The sequence below is a fragment of the Trachypithecus francoisi genome, unplaced genomic scaffold (genome assembly GCF_009764315.1).
Source record: "Trachypithecus francoisi isolate TF-2019V2 unplaced genomic scaffold, Tfra_2.0 Lachesis_group2, whole genome shotgun sequence".
NCBI lineage: Eukaryota > Metazoa > Chordata > Mammalia > Primates > Cercopithecidae > Trachypithecus > Trachypithecus francoisi.
Genome location: NW_022681465.1, coordinates 112,965,296 through 112,982,679, shown reverse-complemented (window position 1 = coordinate 112,982,679; position 17,384 = coordinate 112,965,296). Strand labels below are relative to the sequence as shown.

The 17,384-nt window shown below is 40.7% G+C and overlaps 1 protein-coding gene across 5 annotated transcripts in view; it reads left to right on the top strand.

The window, feature by feature from the left end:
• Window positions 1-15,920: 15,920 nt before the first annotated feature.
• The window catches only part of ZFYVE16 (zinc finger FYVE-type containing 16), a 60,662-nt gene continuing 59,198 nt past the window's right edge, over window positions 15,921-17,384 (top strand). For 4 of the 5 annotated variants that reach the window (XR_004429905.1, XM_033180154.1, XM_033180155.1 and 1 more), the window contains exon 1: window positions 15,921-16,481. The gene's annotated coding sequence lies outside the window, so the exon portion shown is untranslated. The remainder of the gene's footprint in view (window positions 16,482-17,384) is intronic. The other variant, XM_033180157.1, reaches the window with a different exon arrangement.

The window sequence follows — 17,384 nt, the reverse complement described above, 5'->3', positions numbered from 1 at the left end:
GAACTCCCAAGAGACAGTGGTTGTAGAAAGGTAAATTCCTGGGACACCACTGGCAACAGGGCTGCAATCAATCTCCAATATCTAGTGGCAGTAATACCATACCAGTTCTATGGCAGGATTTTGGATCCTATTTCTATCTGTGACCTGACGCTAGTTCTCCAGCCCTCTTGAAAATTATTTGTGATATTCAATATCTTTTTTGTAACTTTCTTTTCTCCTTTTAAAATATCCAGTGTGGTTTCTGTTGTTTGTAACTAAGAATCCTACACAATTAAATTCTGAGTTTTGACTCCTACCTATGTGCTCATGGATCCCAAATCTACCTCCTGACCTCTGCTCAAACTTCTAAATCTCTGTTGGATATCTCTACAGGCAACTCAAAACTCAACATCTCCAAATATGGAGTCATCGTCTTCTTCCCAAATCAAATCTATTACTCTTATTTTTTTTTATTATGAATACAACAATTCAGCTAACTCCACTCAAGACAAAAGAGGACATCTAGATTCATTCTTATTTTTCACTCTCATTCATTCATAAATATTTATGGTATGCCAACTTTGTCTTAGGTACTATGATATATCCTAGGTGACTGACAAGATTAGCAAGACACTGATCTCAAAAATGTCACAATCTAGGGGAATACTTTTTTAAAAGCAACGAAAATACTCCATCGACTTTAAAATTCAACTTCTTTTGCCTCCTGCATGATCTTATTTTATCAATTATATATTTTATTTTCTAAACCTTAGGCCTCTTGCACTTCACCAGGTCTTACCCATCAGCCCCTTACATTATAAACTTGTTTTTCTAATCTTAAAAAAACTAAACTAAAACTAACTGAATTTAGGAAACTAACCTAAAAAAATCCAGTCTAACTAGATTCTGTAAACAGTAATCTTTGCTCAGTGATGTCAACGCCTCACTTTTTTAAAATTAAAAAAAGTTTAACCAAAATAATGTATGTGTATGTTAAGTAATTTTAAAATTATTAGTAATAATAGTTAATAGCTATTGAGTTTTTACTTCGTTCCAAGCATTGTTTTTAGCCTTTCATGGAAATTATCTTATTTAATCCTCACAACCATACAAAGTAAGTACTATTATTATATCCATTTTTTAGATAAGGCAATGGAGTACAATAACATTTATAATAGAAATGAACAGTCCTCTGCGCCATTTTTTCCAACTGGAAGCTATTCTACCCAACTCTTTCACAGTGTCAGTTCTTCTTGTTAGTAACCTTCATATTTATAAATAATGCACTTATACATTATATCTTGATACATCAAATTTAGACATTGTCTTTTAACTTGATGACGCGTTAGATGAGACTTTTTCTTACTTACATACCCCCAGCACAAACTTCCACCTTTACCCCTTCCCCTAGCCCTGACAGTATGGTTACTTATTCTCAAATTGTCCACTAATGGCACTGCCAAATTCAAACACACTTAAACCTGCTCTCCTTGATCTATCAGCTATGAAAGTAGTTCATAGTTTGCAGCAAGCTGAGATTGGGCCACCGACAGAGTGAGGCTCTAGCTCAAAATAAACAAATAAATAAACATACATGTGTGTATATATATATATATCCTGCTGTACCTGGGCATGGTAGCACACACTTGTAGTCCTAGCTACTCGGGAGGCCGAGGCAGAAGGATCACTTGAGCCCAGGAGTTTGAGGTTACAGTGAACCATGATTGCTCCACTGCACCCCAGCCTGGACAGCAGAGTGAGACCCTGACTCTAAAAAATCCTACTCTTATGGAGCTTATTTTCTATTAAGATCATATCGAACAAGATAAGCAGGTAAAATATATAGGATGGTCTAAGGTAACAAAAAAATTAGTTGGAAAGGGAGATGTTAAGTGCCAGGTGTTACACTTTCACATAACATAATCAGGGAAGTCTCACTAAGAAAGGACTTTTTGATTAAAAGCCTAGAGAAAGTGGGGGAAGATGGGGAAGAACATTCCAAGTCGAAGGAAGAGCAAAGGCTGTGAGGCTATGAAGAGATTGACCTGTTTGCAGAACATGGAAGCCACCCTGGCTAGAGTGAGGAGTTGGGGTCAGAGAGAGGATGACGGCTAAGAAATCAGATCATGTAGCCCCCAATAAATCAAGAGGGTTGGGGGCTGAGGCTTTGAGAATTGATTGGAGTCATGTTTAGAAGAAACTTCATAGGCCTGTGAATAAGAGAGAGAGAGAGAGAGCGCGTGTGTGTGTGTGTGCGTGTGTGTGTGTATGTGTGTCTGTGTGTCTGTGTGGGTCTGTGGTGGGAGAGTAGTGGTTTGGGAAAAGAAGACAAAGTGGATGACTCCTAAATTTTTGTCTTGAGCAAATAAGTAAGTACAGTTCACAAATACAGTGAACACTGGAGAAAACCTGGTTGGGTGAGAAAGATAATAATTTAAAATTTTAATATGGGAAATTTTAGTTCTTTTGTTTCTCTCACAGGACACAACATTATTAGCTTATATAACATATACAAAAATTCTAAGTTCAAAAATAAAAGGGAATTCTATATGTCTATCTTTTTAATGGGGCTATGTAAGTATATTTGTCAATTAGCTAATACTTATTGAGATTCTATTATGTAACAGACACTGTGCTAAGTATTATAATATGTTATCATGAGAAATGTAAGTAAAAATCATCAGCAATTAGTTGAGTATAAAGGTTTGTTGCTCAGAAAAGGGATATGGGAATTTTCAGTACATGGTGATAATTGCAGCCTGCAGTAGATGAAGTCATCTAGGTGTGGTAGTGGAAAGGGGCAGGCCTTAAAACTGAGCCCTGAGGAGATCTGTTGTTTTGCGTTCTGATGGAGGAAAAGCTCACACAGGAAATTTATAAAGAGCTTCGCGAAAAATGTGGCATCATGGAATCCAATAGAAGAGAAGATTTCAAGAAGTAAGAAGTGTCAGCTGATCTTTAAAAATCAGAGACAAGCCGGGTGCCGTGGCTCATGCCTATAATCCAAGCACTTTTGGAAGCCAAGGTAGGAGGATTGCTTGAGCCCAGGAGTTCCAGATCAGCCTGGGCAACATGGTAAAACCCTGTTTCAACCAAAATTACAAAAATTAGCCAGGTGTGGTGGCGCACATCTGTAGTCCCAGCTCCTTGGGAGGCAGAGGTGGGAAGATGGCTTGAGCCTGGGAGGCAGAGGTTGTGGTGAGCTGAGATCACACAACTGCACTCCAGTCTGGGCGACAGAGCCAGACCCTGTCTCAAATAGATAAATAAATTAATAATAAAAATCTGAGACAAAAAACTGATGAGAGACTTATTATAAGCTCTCATGATAGAGGACAGAATTCTATTTATTATATATGCTTTTTGCTGAGAGATCACTATTATAAAACTACATATAATGAGCATGAGTTTTATTCTAAAATGCCAGGGTACAAGAAATACCACACTCTCGTATTTCCTAAATCAAACGTAATCTGTTCTGAGGTTGAAGGGAAAATCCAAACAATCATTTTTGGGACTCCCTTTGCCCCCTTGGTGGGGTCCTACAAGAATGTTGGGTTTCTGTAATGTCAAAATCAAGAGGTTGAGCTGGTCCTTTGTTCTTCATGTTTGCTGTCATTGCTCTGCTGACTCCAGGATGCTGTTATAGAGCCTAAAGCCTGCCTCTTGGGCACTGAGGCTCCAGACAGTCTCAGAGACACACCTATCGGAGACCTTCTCACTGTATTCAAACTGTGATAGCCACAGCCAAGTTAGCGAGAGAGTCACTGCATGCCCCAGGACTTGGTCTCTGCCACTCTGTGGTGAGTTCCTCCTCTTCTCACCTGAAGAAAGCTAAAAGTCTTTCTTCCAATGTTTGGAAACATGATATCTTTTCTTGAGTATAAGTATGGAAGGAGAAGGTAACCCCAGTTAATATTTGTCTCCTAGCTATTCACAATGTTAAACTTAAGTAACTCAGAAGGAACCATGTTTTCAGTTGTTCTCACAAAATATCATGATTCAAGTGACTAACAAGTAGAATGTTTAATTTCACTTCTCTCACTTGAATTTCAGTTCTCTTTCTGGCTCCAGTTTACATGCTAACTAGCAGTGGAATTAGATGGCCAACAACTGGCTCTTCTTTCAGTCGATTGCCTGACGTTGTCAATTCCATCTTAACATGCTTAAGCTCCTGTGAGTTTCCTTTTTATGCCTATATCTTTTTAGAAAGTTTAATGGTAGAAATGGCCTTTATTAGTTGCAGTGGGAAGTGGAAAACAGGAGGGGATGCAACAGCTCCCGCTCCTGGGGCAGCATCCACAGACCCAGTTATCACCCTCCGAAAGCAATATGTCTATATCTTCAAAGTTTTTGTAGAGGAATTCGGCTGTGACTATCCTTAGATATATATAAAAGTAACTAATTGAACTAAGAACAGGTTCTTACTGAACATGTTTTATGACTCGATGGGAAAGTAAGAAAGTAGAAATCTAACGTTATAATTATAACTAAATCCTAATCTGATTTAAATTTAAGTATGGATGGGATGCACTGGCTCACACCTTTAATCTCAGCACTTGGGGAAGCCAAGGTGGGAGGATCACTTGAGCCCAGGAGTTCAAGACCCACCTGGGCAACATAGTGAGACCCCATCTCTACAAAAACTAAAATTAGCCGGGTGTGGTGGCAGCCACCTATGGTCCTAGCTACAGGAGGCTGAGGAGGGAGGATTGCTTGGGCCTGGTGGTTGAGGATGCTGTGAGTTGTGACTGTGTCACCACACTCCAGCCTAGGTGACAGAGCAAGACCATGTATTAAACAAATTAAATTATGATTCCTTTGACCATTTAAATATTTTGTAGTATTATGACTATGGCAATGGACATGCCATGTTTATTACAGTATTTAACATTTGGTTGAAGAATGGTTAAAATGCTTAAATTTGTTTACAAAAATACTAAAAAATCTAGATATCTGATTTAATATCATATGTAGATATTTTTGTATATTTACATTTACATTGATCTTCTTTAGAAAATACAAGGGAACTGACTCATTCTTCTGAAAACTATCAATCAAGGGATAAATATTTTACTTCCTTTTCTTGCATAAACTTTTTTTTTGAGATGAAGTCTCGCTGGGTCGCCAGGGTGGAGTGCAGTGGCGCGATCCCAGCTCACTGCAACCTCCGCCTCCTGGTTCAAGCGATTTTCCTGCCTCAGCCCCCAGAGTAGCTGGGACTACAGGCACGCACCACCATGCTCAGCTAATTTTTGTATTTTTAGTAAAGACAGGGTTTCACCATGTTGGCCAGGATAGTCTCGACCTCTTGACCTTGTGATCTGCCCGCCTCAGTCCCCCAAAGTGCTGGGATTACAGGTGTGAGCCACCACACCCAGCCTCCTACATAAACTTTATTTCAGGAGAACTAAATAGTTGTTAAGGGAACTTAAAAAAAATATATGTAATGATATTTTAAACTATATAAAAAAGGTCTAGTCAATTCCAAGAAGAAATGATAAATTAAAACGTCATCATTTGGGCCAGGCCTGGTGGCTTGTGCCTGTAATCCCAGCACTTTGGGAGGCCAAGGCAGGTGGATCACCTGAGGTCGGGAGTTTGAGAGCAGCCCGCCCAACACGGTGAAACCTCCTCTCTACTAAGAAATACAAAAAATTAGCCAGGCGTGGTGGCAGATGCCTGTTTTCCCAGCTACTCGGGAGGCTGAGGCAGGAGAATTGCTTGAACCTGGGAGGCAGAGGTTGCAGTGAGTCGAGATCACCTCACTGCACTCCAGCCTGGCAACAGAGCGAGACTGTCTCAAAAAAAAAAAAAAAAAAAAAGAATGTCATCATTAGCAAACCCCAAATCAAAGAATGGATCCAAGCAGCAATTATTATTATTATTATTATTATTATTATTATTTTGAGACAGAGTCTTGCTCTGTCGCCCGCGCTGGAGTGCAGTGGCCGGATCTCAGCTCACTACAAGCTCCGCCTCCAGGGTTCAAGCCATTCTCCTGGCTCAGCCTCCCGAGTAGCTGGGACTACAAGCGCCCGCCACCTCGCCGGCTAGTTTTTTGTATTTTTTAGTAGAGACGAGCTTTTACCATGTTAGCCAGGATGGTCTCGATCTCCTGACCTCGTGATCCGCCCGTCTCCGCCTCCCAAAGTGCTGGGATTACAGGCTTGAGCCACCACACCTGGCCCCAAGAAGCAATTATTAATGGTTGTTAACATCACCGAATGAGAGCTAACAAGGTATTATGTGTTTCCTGATGGAAGTGCACAACACCGCTTATAAAGCAGCCTTACTAAAACACTGAGCCTGTAGCAAACCATGCCTCTAGACCTAACTACAAGTTCACAGGAAACACAGTGGGGAGAGAAACATGTTAAAAGATACAATGGGGAGGATGTATGCAAAAAAGAAAAATCTAGATATTGTCAATTTTACAGGCCAAAAGACACAACTTTTTTTCAAAAATAAATTGCTAGGAACAAAAAAGGAACAGGAAACGTTATTGTACATGAACTAATCTCAGTATGTGGATCTTATTTGGATTTTGATTCATTTAAACCATTAAAAAATTATGACATTTATCAAACAATTAGAAATATGAATACCAGGCAGGGCACGGTGGCTCACGCCTGCAATCCCAGCACTTTGGGAGGCCGAGGCGGGTGGATCATGAGGTCAGGAGATCGAGACCATCCTGGCTAACAAAGTGAAACCCTGTCTCTACTAAAAATACAAAATATTAGCCGGGTGAGGTGGCGGGCACCTGTAGTCCCAGCTACTTGGGGAGGCTGAGGCAGGAGAATGGCATGAACCCGGGAGGCGGAGCTTGCAGTGAGCATAGATCGGGCCACTGCACTCCAGCCTGGGAGACAGGGAGACTTCATCTCAACAAAAAAAAGAAATATGAATACCACTACCTAAATATCTGGTAATATTGAGAATTATTATTAAATTTTTTTGGGAATGATTATGGTATTATTAGATTTTTGTGAAGAGTTATTTTCTTTTCTTTCTTTTTTTCTTTTTTTGAAACAGAGTCTTGCTCTATTACCAGGCTGGAGTGCAGTGGTAGGATCTCGGCTCACTGCAACCTCCACCTCCTGTGTTCAAGTGATTCTCCTGCCTCAGCCTCCCGAGTAGCTGGGATTACAGGCATGCACCACCACGCTCAGCTTTTTTTTTTTGTATTTTTAGTAGAGATGGGGTTTTGCCACATCGGCCAGGCTGATCTTGAACTCCTGACCTCAGGTGATCTGCCTGCCTTGGCCTCCCAAAGTGCTGGGATTATAGGCATGAGCCACTGCCCCCAGGCAGAGTTATTTTCTTTTGCAAATATATATTGAAATATTTATGAATGAAATAATAGAACATACGGCATTTGCTTTCAAATCATATGGGTGGGTAATGGAACAGATGAAACTAGGTTGTCCATATTGAAGTTGGATTATGGGATTGGCTACAAGGGGGTTGATTGCATTATTTCCACTTCATAGGTTTTCTACTTTTAAATATACGTGTAGAAAAATTTAGAGATAAAATATATAATAAATGAGCTTTGCCTCAAGATAATCTAATTGTGGGGGAGAGGGGATAAAATGGGTGGGTATATAGATAAAAATAAGATCTGTGGCCATGAATATAGAGTAATTCACTTGCAAAGGAAAAACATGCTAGCAAACAATGCTGTTGCAGATAGTCTCTTTGAAGCATTATCTCAGTGTATCAATCAGAATAGCCAGCCACAAATCTCAGGGGCATAACACAAAGTTCCAGTTTATCTTCAAGGACAGACTGAATTATGCTGCGGTACTAAAGCACTCTCAAAATCCCAGGGCACAAAACAACAAGGTTTTTTTTTCTTCTTCTTCTAGATGTGTTCTGTTCATTGAAATCCCACAGGGACTCAGGCTGATGGAGCAGTCATAGTATCAAATCTTGTCTATTGTTATGCCAGAGGGAAAGTAGGCTCAGGAGGATCTCACATTGGTGAGTAAAGAATTCAGTCCAGAAATGACATGTCATTTCTGCTCACAATTTATTGGCCTGAATCAGTCACATAGCCCTATTTAACCTCAAGGGGGTCAGGAAGTACACTGCCATCATATGACCAGAAGAAAGGAGAACTGAAAATATTTGGCAAATAATTTGATGAGAGAACCTGTGTCATGATGTTGAAGCTGTATTATACTTGAGCCTTGGGAATGACTGTTTCTTATTGCCACCTCTAAGGCAGCAACCAGACACAAGTGCTCATTCGTCCTTTTGGTTTATTTGTGGCTTGTGATGCACAGTCATGCAAATATTGTATGCAGAGATTGCATAATAAATGTGAGGTAATAGGTTGTCTTAATTATGAATTTAGCAATACTTTTAAAAAGAAAGTGTTCAATTCTTCAAGTGTTTTTTTCTCAGAAAGAAGAGGGGAATCACTCATGATTTACCATCCAAAGATAGTCACAGTTAATATTTTAGTGGATTTCTTTCCAAACTTTTCTTTGCATTTAAAAAATTAGTTCTCATGATCATCAAAACTGTAACCATTTTTTTCATTAGTGACTGTCATAGTCTATTTGTGCTGCTATAACGAAATACCTGAGACTGGGTAATTTACGAAGAAAAGAAACTAATTTTCTTGAAGTTCTGGAGGCTGGGAAGTCAAAGATCAAGGTGTCAGGAGGTTTGTTGTCTGGGGAAGGTTTGTTCCTTCTATATAGTGGTGTTTTGGTGTCCTCACATGGAAGAGTGGAAGAGAGTGAACCCAAGTACATTTCATAGTCCATTTTCACACTGCTGATAAAGACATACCCAAGACTGGGAAGAAAACGAGGTTTAATTGAACTTACAGCTCCATATGACTGAGGAGGCTTCAGAATCATGGTGGGAGGTGAAAGGCACTTCTTACGTGGCAGCGGCAGGAGAAAATGAGGAAGAAGCAAAAGCCCGAAACCCCTAATAAACCCATATCAGACTTTATGAGACTTATTCATTATCATGAGAATAGCTTGGACAAGACTGGCCCCACGATTCAGTTACCTCCCCCTGAGTCCCTCCCACAGTGCGTGGAAATTCTGGGATGCAATTCAAGTACACCCAAACCATATCGCCAAGCCCTTTTGTTTATTTTTTATTTTTAAATTTTCTTTTTGAGACAAGGTCTTGCTTTGTCACCCAGACTAGAGTGCAGTGGTGTGACCACAGCTCACTGCATGCAGGTCTTTACCTCCCAGGCTCAAGCAATCTTTCTTCTCTAGTCTCCCTAGCTGGGACCACAGGCACACGCCACCATGCCTGGCTAATTTAACAAAAAAGTGTTTTATAGAGATGGGGTCTCCTTATGTTACCCAGACTCCAAGCCCTTTTATAACAGTCCTAGTCCTGTCCATGAAGGCTATGCCCTCATCATGACTTAATTATTTCCTGAAGGCCTCACATCTTAATACTATCATATTGGCCATTCAACACATGAATTTTGGAGGACATAGTCAATCAATAGCAGTGGCATTGCTCCAAACAGCTGATCCTAATGGCCGTGGACCAGCAGATAATTTTAACAAAGGTCTTATCTTCTTTAAAAAAATTTAAAATCCCTTTTTCTTGAAACGAGTGTTTTAACATGGTTGCATAGCACTTAAATACCAGTGGTTAACTAACAGTTCCAGGTCACATTCTGTGCATTGTGGCAAAGAATCCCTGGTTCTAAAATTGCTTGTTAGCATAAGACCAGCCAAGAAACAGGAAAGAAATGAAAAATTGCAATACTACAGTTGAGTTCAATTTGCTTTTGGTAGTTTCTTTACCCAGGTTACTTATGAAAAAGGAATAGTTTTGAGAGTTCATATTATTGTGGAATTTAAGCCTCTTAAAATCATCAAGATACCTGTTTCTCTTGAAAATAATAAAAACTGGCCGGGTACAGTGGCTCACGCCTTGTAATCCCAGCACTTTGGGAGGCAAGGGTGGAAAGATCACTTGAAACCAGGAGTTTGAGACCAGTCTTGGCAACACAATGAGACACTCCAACCACCCCCCACCCCCTCCCGCCATCTCTACAAAAACATTTACAAATCAGCTGGGTGTGGTGGTAAGTGCCTGTAGTCCCAGCTACTTGGGAAGCAGAGGTGGGAGGATCACTTGAGTCCAGGATTTTGAGGCTGCAGTGAGCTATGACTGGGCTACTGCCCTCCAGCCTGAGTGACAGAGTGAGAGCTTGTCTAAGAATAATAATAATAACAATAATAATAATAATAATAACTGTAGATTAGTCAATCATGGCTGGTTGATCTAGGGAATAAATTGCCCAGACATGTTACATTTGGGATGATTTCCTCAAATGTAGAAACCACTGTTATAAACTGAGCTCTTTAGAGGCCAAAGCTGATACACGGAATTTTTTAGCAATTATGATCCAAACTTTGCCAAGGATTCTTTTTCGTTAATATTTGATTTGACACTGAATTTGATATGCAGATTTCTTTTTCATTTCAATTAACAAAGGAATTCATGGAAAATTTACTTGACCAAGAATCTACACAAAGATCTTGTAACTTTATCATCTTCCATCAGTCTCTCAAATATCTGTTAGTAAATAAATGAATGATATAGTGGATTGTGAACTTCTTCACAGCAAAAAAACATGAATTATTCACCTTTGTAATTCTTCCAACTCCTAGCATAATGCACTGCACAGAAGAAGAAACACCCATAAACAAATAAAGGTAATACAGAGTGCAGTTTCATTTGTGTGTGAAAGGCATTCGAGTTTTTAGTAGCTTGTTGATTTTCCTTATTACTCAGTCCCAAAGCCAAAAACGAAGCCACATTTCTTGTATTTAGTGTTATAAAGTAACATGAATCTCCAAAGTAACATAGCTACATGTTACAAAATAACACGAAGTCACTAGCTAACATAGCTACAATTGTTGAATCTGTTAACAAAATAATATAATCAATATATTATAAAATAACAATTGGTTTTAAAAGTAATTTAAGGTTCATGCCATACTGACCATTTCTTTTTGCTTATTGAATATATGTGTAGAGAGGGGTTAGACCAGTTTAACTGAATAAGCTTTCGTTTATTATAATGGCTAAGCAAATCACCTTAATATAATAAAACACAATTTAATTCTAAAAATTCATGTAACTTTATCTCTATTTTCTTTGTCAATTCAAAAGCACAGCAAGATCTTGCAATGACTGCGTGATCAATAGGAAAAACAATGCAATTATGTTTAATAAACTGTCTGGGCTTGGTGGCTCAATCTTGTAATCCCAGCACTTTAGGAGGCCAAGGTTGGTGGATGGCTTGAGCCCAGGAGTTCCAGATCAGCCACGGGCAACATGGCCAAACCCTGCCTCTACAAAAAGTACAAAAGGTAGCCAGGTGCAGTAGCGTGGGCCTATAGTCCCAGGTATTTGGGAGACTAAGGCAGGAGAAACACTTGAACCACAGAGGTTGAGGCGAGTGAGCCGAGATCGAGCCATTGCACTCGAGTCTGGGCAATGGGAGTGAAACCCTGTACCAAACAAAACAACAAAACAAAAAATGAATAAGTATTTGTGGAATTAAACACCAGTTATTCCTCTTTTTTACTGTTGACATAGAAAGTTCATAAGATTTATAATGTTTATCAATAAATCATTGCTATGTCATTAATTTATTGTTTGTCATATATTTCTAAAGAACTCAGAAAAAATATTGATTATTGGAGCTTTTCGACTTTATAACTTTAAGTAAATACAGTTGCTGTATTATATATAAGGATGTACAGTGATTGTCTGAGCACTACAACTAAAACTTTCCTTAGAGAATTGAAAAGCATCTCTCACAAGAACCAATACTCTATTATAGCACTTCGTACAAAAGTAGAATGGGCTGTTGATAGTGTGTTCTTCAGTTTGCTGTTTTGATAAAGGCCTTGACCAGTAAGTGTTGCTGTACTTAACAAAGTAGTTATAACAGCGGGGAGAATTCCTGAACTTCAGGTTTTGTTTATGGATGAGCAACAATGTTCATACTGCAGGAACATCTGGTTTACTTATTAGATAAAGGCTGAAAATAGTAGGTGATCAATAAATGACAGCTATTTATAAAGTGGTTCTTAGTAATAAGTGATGATATGTGTGTCTGGTGGAACTGAACAATAGGAATGGATCATTTTTCTGTGCCACAGTACAACTGACCAGATGTCTGCTCAGTAAAGCTGGTCATTGTAGATTTTTTCTCTCTAGTCTAGTTAACTTTGTGTACTGCTTGGTACAAGGTTTAATTTTCACTGGTATAGGGCCTTATGTAGAAGTTCAAAACCCAGTTCTTCTGAACTCACATTTGTGCTGCTGTGGTCATCAGAAAAAAAAAAAAAGGAACTGTTTACTAGGAATTGGAAGAAATATACTAGCTTTAAACTCACTGGCTAAATCAGGGTTTCTCAACCTTGGCACTGTTGATATTTTAGGCTGAAAACTTCTTTGTTGTTGGGGGTTGTCCTATGAATTGCAAGACATTTAGCAGCATCCCTGACCTATATCTATTAGATATCAGTAGCATTCTTTCACTTGTGACAACCAAAAATGCCTCCAGACATTGTCAAACGTCCTCTGGGAGGCAAAAATCACCCTTACCTCCACAGAGAACTATTGGGCTAAAGTAGTAGTCATTGATTTAAACTTTGGTTAGTTGGCTGATTTCATCTATTTTTGCTACTTTATAGATCAGAAGTTTTGTGGAACCCAAATTAAATACTCTTCCAAGGCATAATTAGGAAAGGTTATTATACTTCTAAACATCTACTAAAAGTATTGCAATTGCTTTGTTAGCAGATTAAATTTTTATTAGACATTTGGCATTAAAAGGTAATCAAAGGCTACAAATTTTATATGAACAAACTTATTACTTTTCCTTAAAAAACAAAAACAGAAACAAAAACAAAGCAAACGAGTCTTTATATAGTGACAAACATGTGGAGTGGTCATCAAGTCCCTGTATCTTATTCTCAGTTTAGTAGACTAAGAAATTCAGTTTTAAAATGTATTTGCAAGTAATTGTGCTCCGGGGAACTTATACATGCATTAGCCAAATTCATAGGATACTGATATAACAACATGAACGTAACTGATCAATTTATAAAAAGAAATATAACCATCAAGAATAACAATCGTTAGGCTGGCACAGTGACTAATGTCTGTAATCCCAGCACTTTGGGAGGCTGGCTGCCTGATTACCTGAATTTGAGTTCTAATTGGGAGGATTGCCTGGACCCTGAAGTTTGAGACCAGTCTGGGCAACACAGTGAAACCTCTTCTCTAAAAAAATAAAAATAAAAATTATCTGGGCATGGTGATGCACACCTGTGGTCCCAGCTACTCCAGAGGCTGAGATAGAAGGATCACTTGGGCCCCAGCAGTGAGCCATGATCCAACCACTGTATTTCAGCCTGAGTGATACAGTAAGATCCTGTCTAAAAAAAAAAAAAAGAATAACAGTTATTCATTTACAGTCAATGCTTAAGTACTTTATATGGATTATCTCAATCAATGTATTAGTTCTATTAGCATTTGACTATAGGAGCATCTAAGCTTAGGAAATTTAGGTCACACAGCTAGTAGGTTATAGAATTAGAATTCAAATTCAGGTAATCAGACTCTAAAGACCATACTTGTAATGACAGGGGAAATGGATTCTTATATTTCCTAGGCAAATTATCACACCTGTTACATTAGAGGTTTTTTTCTTTTTCCCCCAGAATATAAAGGTAATATATAGACATTGTAGAAAATGTAGACTGTCCAGGACAATAACATCTATATTATAATCAGATAGACATGACTACTGTCAACATTTTGATATATTTTCTTCAGTCTTTTACATATATTGTATACTGTAGCTGACCTCATACTACATAGACAATGTTAAATATTTTTAAATATTTAAAATGTTTTTTCATGAGGTAATTTCCTCAGGTCATTAAAAATTCATTGTAAACATAATTTTAATAGTTTTAATTACATATACGCAGTAATTATTTTAACCATTCTCTTAATGTTGGATTTCCACCTTTTATCAATTTATTTACCATGGTTAAGTATCTTTCCATAGAGATCTTCATGTTCTGGACTATCTCCTTATAATTTCCAAAAGAGAAATGATGAAATTAGGTCACGTGAACACTCATAAAGTTCTTGACATGATTTGACAAATAACTTTCCAAAATCTTTGTCCTAATTTATATCCCTCCCAGGGTGTAAGTGTCCGCTTTACTCTTCTGTCACCCATGGAGTTTATTCACATTTCAAACAGATTGGGTAATTAGATGCCTGGGAAATAACCTCTCTTTTGTCTCTGTTTATTATTAATGACTTTGAACATTGATTGGTAAAACGTGTAGTAGGCATTTAAATTTCATATTTTGTGAACTGACCATTGTATATACTTTCCCCATTGACTATTTAAGGTGTTTGTGTCTTTTTTCTATTCTCTTTGTCCTCACACTTTACTATATAAATACTTCTGTCCCCAATATGCATTTGTGTATATGAGTCTCTGCTACTAGACTGTGGTTCCGCATGGGCAGTGGCCCCATTTTATTTTATCTGTGAAGAATGCCTAACACATAGTAGGAAAAAGGCATACTGTACTTTGTAGAATTTTTCTTAGGATTAAATGACATAATGTAAGCAAAGCATCTAACACACTGTCACAAAGCAGATGCTCAATACATACATTACTTTAGGCAATCAAAAGTTTTGCTATTCATTTGTTGTTTAGGAAAACAAAGGTTAGAGATTCAATATCTTTCAAAGATCAGGAACTATAGCTGTAAACTGCAGATTTAAGATGTGAACCGTGATTCTCAAATCTTTCATCACAAATCACATGGGGCTGGAATATTCGAAAAATTATAATTCTTGCAATTCTTTTTTTCTTTTTTGAGACTGAGTCTTGCTCTGTCGCCCAGGCTGGAGTGCAGTGGCCGGATTTTGGCTCACTGCGACCTCCGCCTCCTGGGTTCAAGCGATTCTCCTGCCTCAGCCTCCCGAGTAGCTGGGATTACAGGTGCCGGCCACCACACCCAGCTAATTTTTGTATTTTTAATAGAGACGGGGTTTCACCATGTTGGCCAGGTTGGTCTCGAACTCCTGACCTCAGGTAATTCGCTTGCCTCGGCCTCCCAAAGTGCTGGGGTTACAGGCGTGAGCGCCCGGCCAATTCTTGCAATTTTTGAAAGATCAGTATGAACTGTGAGCTGTTAAACCTTTGAGGAACTGCTTTTTCCCTGTATCTGTCTGTATCGGATCCCATATGTATGTCTCTTCCCTTGTTTTTATTTTTATTTTTTTTTAGAGACACGGTCTGATTCTGTCGCTCAGGCTGGAATGCAGTGTTGCCACCAGAGCTCATTGCAGCCTTGACCTCCTAGGCGTCAGTGATCCTCCCACTTCAAACTGTGAGCCAGTAGCTGGGACTACAGGAACGTGCCAACACGCCCGGCTAATTTTTTAATTTTCATTTTTAGTATTGACAGGGTCTTGCTATGTTGCCCAAGCCCGTCTGGAACTCTTGACTTCTAGCGATCCTCCCGCCTCGACCTCCCAAAGTGCTGGGATTACAGGCGTGAGCTACCCCGCCCGGTCTCCCATTTAAATTTATTGGAAACTTGTGGTAAAAATAGCAAAGCTCAACAAGCAAATATACATCAAGTGAGTGCCATTTTATTTCTCCATCAGAGCAGTCAGCTTTTGCTTTTAGACAGGGAGACAGCTGTTCTCGTGGCCGCTTTAAAAAAACGAAACAAAACATTCAGAACCAACGCAGCGAAGGGAAGGAAAGGGATGTCCAGTCAGCTGAAGTGGCTTGGAGCTCGGGGTTGGCTGGGAACATTTTTATTGCTGCCGGGAGGAAGAAGGGGAAGCGGGGGAGGTGGGGGGGGGGGCAGTCTGTTTGAAGTAAACAAAAAGTTAGGTTTTCCGAGGGGCCAGCAACGCGGAGAGCAGGCCCAGCCAACTGCCGGGAAGGCGGGTCTGTCCAGTAGAGACCGGAACGCCGCGCAAGCTCAGCGGAGGGCTACGGCTGGGGCTGGAGAAGCTGCCTCTAGGTTGCGAAGGGTAAAGGAAGTCAGACACTGACGCGAGAGGCCTCCCGATCCCGGAGTCGAGTGGAAAACCGAGTCCCGATCTAAGGCAGAATCATCGGGCGTCCCCATCACCCGAGAACCCACTCAGGCACTTCCGGTAAGAAGTCTAGCGCCCCCTGCTCCGAACCTGCATCGTAGTGCGCAGGCGCCCCAGGCCTGGAGACAGCCGGGGACGCCGAGGGAGGATGCGTGTGAGCCGAAGAGGAAAGCCTCCTCTGCGCCTGCGCTCTCTGCGCTGCCCGGGGGGCGGGGAAAGAAACCCTGAGCCGGAGGCTGGCACTCCCAGGACTCCCGGCCGGGGTCGCTCTTCACTCCTCGGCGTGACGTCGTGTCGAGTTCCCAAAAAGCTCCGCCGGGTCTGTAGGGGAGGTAAGAGCCCCCCGTGACCGGTCGTCTCGGCCTCCCCTCAGCCCTGCTGTTCCCACAGAGGGGGCGGGGTGACCGCTGGACCAGCCGACCTGGGCGCTGGGTCTGGCCCTCTTCCTCTGCGGACAGAGCCTGGGCCCCGACCAATTCCTTTTCCGAGCCCCTGGAGCTGGCCGGGGAACCCTGGCCCTACAATCTGATGTCCCCTCCTGGAGCCTGAAGGGCCAGACCGGACTGGACCGGGAGGGCAATCACGGCGGCTGTTTGCCCGGTTCCACCCTCCCGGGCCGCCGGAGTGGCCGGCGCTCCTGGGGGAGAGACCCCAGCGGGTGGAGGGAGAAGCGCCCTGGCGCCGCCGTCCCGCCTGGGGAGGGGCTGCGAGTGCAGAGGGGACTGTGGTTCTTCAGGAGTGGCAGAGGCTGGGTCCCCGCAGAGGAGTCTTATGTTGCCGGTGCTCTCGTACTGCCCATTCCCGCACCCATGCATTTTCTCTTCGTTAGAGAACAGAAGGGTGCAGTGGCCGTCTTTCCCGCTGCCTTTCCTTTGGTATTTTGAGAAAGTCCAAAAGAGGACCTTATTTTTAACTCTTATTTGTACTACCGTGATTGCAAGTGTTATGGTCCAGACTAAGAATGTTCTTTCTTGTTAGTTTGGCTAGTCCATACATTTGATATTAAGTGAATCTTTTCAATTCAAAAAATAGGCACTTTGTTGATTCAGTCAGGTTCCTCCGTTTATTCACTTGAGCTTGTCGTCTCTTGAGTTGGCAGGAGTTTAATGGTTTAATCCAGCAGAACTATATATAATTTTCCGCCTAATTTCTTCCTTTTTTTTCCTCCCCTGGATATTAAACTGCATGCTTAGTGGCAAAAATTGAAAAAATAGAATAAAGAATAAGCAAAAATG